Source organism: Austrofundulus limnaeus, unplaced genomic scaffold (assembly GCF_001266775.1).
Source record: "Austrofundulus limnaeus strain Quisiro unplaced genomic scaffold, Austrofundulus_limnaeus-1.0 Scaffold116, whole genome shotgun sequence".
NCBI classification, from domain to species: Eukaryota; Metazoa; Chordata; class Actinopteri; order Cyprinodontiformes; family Rivulidae; genus Austrofundulus; species Austrofundulus limnaeus.
The window spans coordinates 639,077-645,597 of NW_013952518.1; the positions used below are offsets into that span (position 1 = coordinate 639,077).

Genomic DNA, 6,521 nt, shown 5'->3' on the forward strand with positions numbered 1-6,521 from the left:
AATTTTAATTTCAGTATTTTATAACAAAAATCAAATATCCAATTGTTTCTTGTTTTTCAATACCTGTTTCGAAAATGAAAATCCAACGACCAAAAGATACACTGACCCTGAGTCTTGTGTTTTTGCACTAKTTTGTTCCCGACTCGTCTCCTCGTGACTTTTTTACGGTCTAATATCCTCCCCTCACCTCCTGATCCCATCCTTGTGCTTCAGAGGCCCGGCGTTCGATGCCCTCGGCGTGGCTCCGTGCTGTGTTCCTGACGTGATCTGTCTCTTCCTCTTCACGCTCCGTCTTCCTAAACCTGCGTTTAAGACGAGGGGAAAGAGAAATGAACAGACAAAAAAATAAATAAATAAAAAACATCATTAAACTCTGAAATTCCTCCTTATTCATTTGAGCGTTCGGGCTCCACGCCTCACATCTATTTAGAAGAGCCAAATTGATTCAATTTGCCACGTTGGCATCACGCTTAATTCAGCCGCCTCTCTGAGCAGCAGAACAGGCGTTGTCAGGGAGATGGGTTTATTTGGACGCCTTTTTTTTTTTTTTTGGTGCTTTAAACTGCAGAAGCATCATCATCATCTGAAATCTCATTTATTAATGTAACTGAGCAGATGAAGGCAGCAAGAGGAGAAAAAAAAGCCTGGTGATAAAAAGCTGTAGATTAGGTTGTCAAATAGCTGCAGAGCTTAACTGATGCTGATTATTAAGCAAAACGGATGATTTATCCCAGGGATGCTAATCCTAATCAGATTTAATAAATGTTTTTGTTAATAATGTCAGGGCTGTGGCATTAAAAACATTTAAGACAACTAATTAGACTGACCCAGGGCAATGTAAAGAACCCTAAAACATTTGGGTTTTACTGCAGCACAGAGCTGTTAGTTTTTACTGCATCGAAACAGAATCATTCATTCTTTCAGTAAAACATTTAAAGAGACAATTAATAAATAAATATACAGATATACAGGCTCATACACCGATGCAGCTGAAACAACAAAATTCCACAAAAAATGTTTTTAAAAATTCAACTAATTTTGTTTTTTGTTTGTTGGATAAGGATTTACTGTTTCAATGAAAAGGATAAAAACACATTAAATGAACGTGTAAACTGAGCTGCTTTTTACAGAAAAATGGATCTTTGTTTTTTATATTTTCTATTTATGTAATAAGTGACTAACAGAACTTCCATAGATTTTATTTAGAATATTTTAGGCAGCTAAGGTTAACAATCTTAAAAATCTCATTAAAGCTTATAAAGTTCAGCAGAGTCTTGGCCGTTTCTCAGACATGTTTGTGTTTCGTTTCGTTTCAATGAAGTCTGAAATCTAACTTTCAACGTTCGGGGACTTCCAGGACGTAAAGTTTAAATTTCAAGGATTAAACTAATTTGTTTCATTCTAACATGCTAAAACCTGAAATTAACTGACCAGAGGAGTCCAAAGTGGGGCACATGGGCCAAATTTGGCCCACCAAGCCATTTGATTTGTCCCAAAACAGTTGCCATAGTTAATGGGTTTTAACCTGTTGTCCTGTGTAGAAAGACAGTATTTCCACTTAAAGTCATTTCATCCATCGGCCCAATGACTATATAATGGGCTATGGGGCAGATAGTTTTCACCAGTGGTGGGCAGCGCTAATCCAAAAATTAGCTTCGCAATTTCTAAAGCGCTTATGAAAATATTTAGGTCCACAAATTCAAAAGCGCTCATGCCATAGAAAAATAAGCGGAAGCTAATTTTAAAGCACAAGTTCAATTTGACGCTTACTAGCTGGTAACAATTCATGTACAATATATGCACAACACTGCCAACTAGTAGTGTATGAATGCTTTTACAGCTTAATTTTACAACCACCGATAGCTGGGGATGTGATTTCCTGAAACAGACCTTTAGCTCCTGGTGTAAAAATTAAAAAGTTGTTGAGGATTGCTAGTTTGACTGCTTCTTTGTCTTTTTCTTTTGTCTGTTGTAGATTTTTCATTAAAGAAGCATCAATAAAGTAATTTTAAAACTGTTTATTGGAAAACTGAAGCGATGCATTCTGGGTACATGACGGATTTGATTTGTGACGGGAAACGAAAGCACGGAGAACAGGAAACTATCTTCMCTTCAAAATAAGAGCTTGGATTTTAAAGTTTTCCATGTAGTTGCTCCAGTTGACCACTAGATGTCAGTCTTCATCAGCATAACATCTTTAAATCATTTCTGCGTCTCTAACCCCGTTGCTTCGACCAATTACATCAAGTATTAAGCTCCAGTGTTTAAACTTTATTTTTTAAAAAAGGAGCTCTGATTGTAAAGCAAAATAAATCAATACATACAAAATTTTAGTATGGATTACAAACGTTTACTGTTTTTGCTATTGCCTTCCTGCTACRTAAKCAGACACAAAGCATTGTGGGAAATGAGAACTGTGACCCAAAGCAACAGTCAGCAGGATGTATACCTTCACAATAAGTGTGTTTATCTGGGAGGGGTGCTGTCGGACAGATCACATGTTGTGATTCATTGACAGCCATACCTTCTGCTGTTCAACATTATGATGACTGGTAGATAAATAGTTATTAGYRGTACTGCATTTTAATTTTAGAAAGCGCAAATCCGTTTATGAATTACAAAAATTAGTAAGACCGCTAAAGCGCAAACAACATATTTAGGTCCACAATTAGCAGATTTGTGCTTTAGTGGGCTGGTGCCCACCACTGGTTTTCACTCAAGATGCTGACGTTATTATTGATACATTAAGATTAAACATGAAATAAAAGTAAAAACGAGATATTTAAATTAGATTTAACCACACATGCAGATTTGCAGACTTTATAAGGCCACAAAAACTCAAATTTTACAATTTTATGAAATGTCCCACGAGCCTTTGTTGATAGAGTGTATGGCTGACTTTCTCTAAGTGCACAGACTAAAACAAAGTGGGCCACCGCACTGGCTGCTAGCTTAATCATTAAAACTGCAGGATTTTACTTTAAAAGTATTTGTGTTTCATGTATTACATTACTGCATTTGGCCTGCAGCCCTGAAAAGATATTCATTTTTTACCCTCAGGGAAAAATGTTTGGGCACCCCTGCTYTATACAGATATATGTTGAACATTTAGAGCTTTGTCAGTTTTAGACCAGCAGATTTTTCCACTMAATGTAGAAAAATAAATCAAAATCTCAGAATTCAAACAGCAGAAATCACCTCATTTACTTGTTTACCATAATTTTTTTTCATTTTCTATTAATTTTCAAGGTTTATCAACAGTTAGAGGTTACGAAACCATGACTTCTACTAAGAAAACCCAAGTTTCTTTGCTCAGCTGAGTTTAGTCTCCTTTAAAGTGTCTCTGACTGGTGGGAAACATTTGCAACTTATTGCATCGTCTATTTGAACCACAGGAGTCCACTTCAACACCTAAAGCAAGGCTAAATCAATAGCATGTACAGGTTAATAGCGGTTGTGTTTTTGGAAGCCGGCACATCAACTATTAATTAGCTGCTGATTAGAGTCAGCTGGAAAGAATGAGTCACAGCCTGAGGAGGCGATCGTCCTTGTGCTGCCAGAGGATAAATCCTGTWTTAAAGAGGCAGCTAAAACGAGCGTGTGCACGTCCTTAGTGAAATCACAAAAACACAACAAAGGAATGACAAATTAGCATTTTATCCAAATATAGGGTTTGTGGATGGGCTGGGAAAGGCATGCTGGATGTTTTGCACCCATTAAAAACTTCATTTGAAAGACAAATAAGGGAGAAATGTTTTACACAAGGACACAAACATCGTCTCCAACTGCTGGGTGGAAATGTGAGGCTACAAATATCGCCTGTCTGCCTTCGTGAATTCACCACAAATGTCTGAACAAAACAAAAGAGATGCAAGCTAAATTTCTAAATCCATTTTTTATTAAAAATAAATAAATAAAACTCGGAGCCTGATACATCYCTCCTAACAACGCAGCTGACTTTATATTTTTGCCATTTTGTCCTCTCCTCTCACTCTAAATGAACCTCCAGGAGCTAAGAGACACTTTCTTTTCTTTCYTTCTTTATTTTTGCTCCTCTGAATATTGTTTCCAGTCTTTGGCATTCACGTTTCAGTGAGAGATAATTGGAATGCACACCCACATATTCCGGATGCAAAGTGGAGGAAAAGCAGAGCGGATATTGGATCGCAATTCAAGTGTTTATAGTGGATCTTCTGCAGCCGTCTGCTTCGCCGGCAGATTGTGTGGACTGCAAAACAATACAAGAGCAGAAGAAGAAAAGAAGCCTAAGAAAAACACATTCAAATTTTCTTTCATTAAAAGCAGAAAAATAAATAAATAAAAGTCTGTTAGTGGATCGCAATTCAAGTGTTTATAGTGGATCTTCTGCAGCCGTCTGCTTCGCCGGCAGATTGTGTGGACTGCAAAACAATACAAGAGCAGAAGAANATAGTGGATCTTCTGCAGCCGTCTGCTTCGCCGGCAGATTGTGTGGACTGCAAAACAATACAAGAGCAGAAGAAGAAAAGAAGCCTAAGAAAAACGCATTCAAATTTCCTTTCATTAAAAAGAGAAAAATAAATAAATAAAAGTCTGTTAGTGGAGCTCGAGCATGCAAGTTCTGAAAAAGCGGTCTTTTAAAATCAATCCTCCCTCCCAGAGGGTTCAAACTTAAAAAGCAACATCTACCCCAAATAAACAACATCACAACAACTGCTTAGACATAAAAGAAGATGAAAAGAGGACATGTGTCAAATTCATATCATGTTTCTGGCTTTGGGAAAGCCGTGTGCGGTGTTAATGGATCAGGGACCTCTCAGAAGCAATTACCGTCCTGATTCCCTGAGTGAAAAACAGGTGTCAAAAACCCAAACCTCCCCGGTCAGCTTTCAGATTCTGACTGCTGCTTGATGCTGCAAACAGTTTGAAACGCAGAAATGTTTCTGATAAGAGAAGCAACATGTTTTATTTAGAGTAACAGTTTCTTAAGAAAAATTATTAGCTTATATGCAGGATATGTTGCCAGTAGACAGAACAAAGTAGATGTATCACTGATGTGACTTCTGTCTGCCACGTAAACGAGGCCCTGCAGCTTTTAAAAAACACCTCTGTGATTCTGAGTAAATATGTGTATATGTTTTTGTTTATTTTTTGTATTTTTGTTTGTTTTTATTAGAGATAGACCATCTGTTCATTGCTCAGAGACGCCGTCTGCCATGAAGGACTGCAACAGAAGTCACTACAACAGGTTGCACAAAGCTAAATATGAGAGGTTTACTGAAGTCACAAAAACATACAGTGACTTTTTACTTGAACCACACAGGAGTCTGAACTCAAGGGCTGTGTCCAAATTCAGGGGCTGGGTCCTTCAAAAGGACCTGGCCTACCTGGTCTAGGTGGGCCGGATCCTTGGTCCACCGTGGAGACTGAAAAAAAGTGGCTGTAAAAAGTGGTGTATATCCTGTCACCTAGTAGCTGTGAGGATGCTAATCAGAAGCAAAAATAGATCAAAATTAGCAAAAATAAAATTAATATTTAGTATTAGTAATATCACAAAACAAAACTGGCTTAAAGGTAATATTTGAAAAACTAAGGAACCTGTTGTAGGTGCATGTTTATTTCTCTACACCAGCTGCTTTGATTTCTGACAAGAATAATATTAAAAACATGTCTATACAAATGATAAAAGCATTAACACAACCGCTTGAAACTTTTAATTTTTTATACCGCCAGATTTTTGTTTAAAACTGTTCTCCTTTCTCTCGCTTCGTCCGCCATTACTAGCAGAAAATATCTGTTTGGCCCACAATGCATTATGGGATATGGTGGGCCGAGAAGGATCCATCAGACCCGTTCTCCAAATCGGGGAAAAAGAAGAACAAGTTTGCTTGACGAATCGGAGGAGTCKTTGAATGTGGATAGCCTCTGGCGTGGCGCAGCGACATAAGCKGTCGACAAATTCTGCCTTCGGAGGGCCCGGCCCCTGAATTTGGACACAGCTTCATGTCGTTACACTTCAGCTCTCTAAAGTACGTGTTTATTTTTATTTGCTTCAAACGTTTTGTATTCATCTTTATTAAAGAACATAATGGTTATACATGCAAAATAATGCAGCCCCTTCCATTTGAGATGTATAGTAGCTGTGTGTAAAAACAAGCCCACTGTACCACACTGGATCGAAAAAAAAATGAGGCTGAATCTCTCAGAAGTAAAGATGAGCAGGATCACTAGTTTGCACAAAACTGATCACTGAAGATGCATGTCTGATGCCCCAAAAAATTGTTTCAGGGAAAATTGGTGTCTGGTCTTCAATATTGTCTATTTGTGAATATTCCTACATGTAAACAGATCAATGTAAACAAAAACAAAAAAATTGTATAGGTCTTCTGGACGGGTTCTTCTTTAATGAAACGTTTCGTCTCTCCTCCAAGAGACTTCTTCAGTCTGAGATATTCAGGCAAAATTCAGCAACCACTGTTCAAAAGAATGTCCCAACACAGACGAGCTACATCTAATGGCCAGAACTCTGCAGTTTTCACTCA

General features: G+C 37.8%; 1 long non-coding RNA gene across 1 annotated transcript in view; it reads right to left on the reverse strand.

Moving 5' to 3' along the window:
• LOC106521803 (uncharacterized) overlaps positions 1 to 6,521 on the reverse strand; it is a 248,698-nt gene that overhangs the window by 110,324 nt on the left and 131,853 nt on the right. Inside the window, exon 6 of the long non-coding RNA XR_001310714.1 lies at positions 188 to 302. This is a non-coding gene — a long non-coding RNA (uncharacterized LOC106521803). The remainder of the gene's footprint in view (positions 1 to 187; positions 303 to 6,521) is intronic.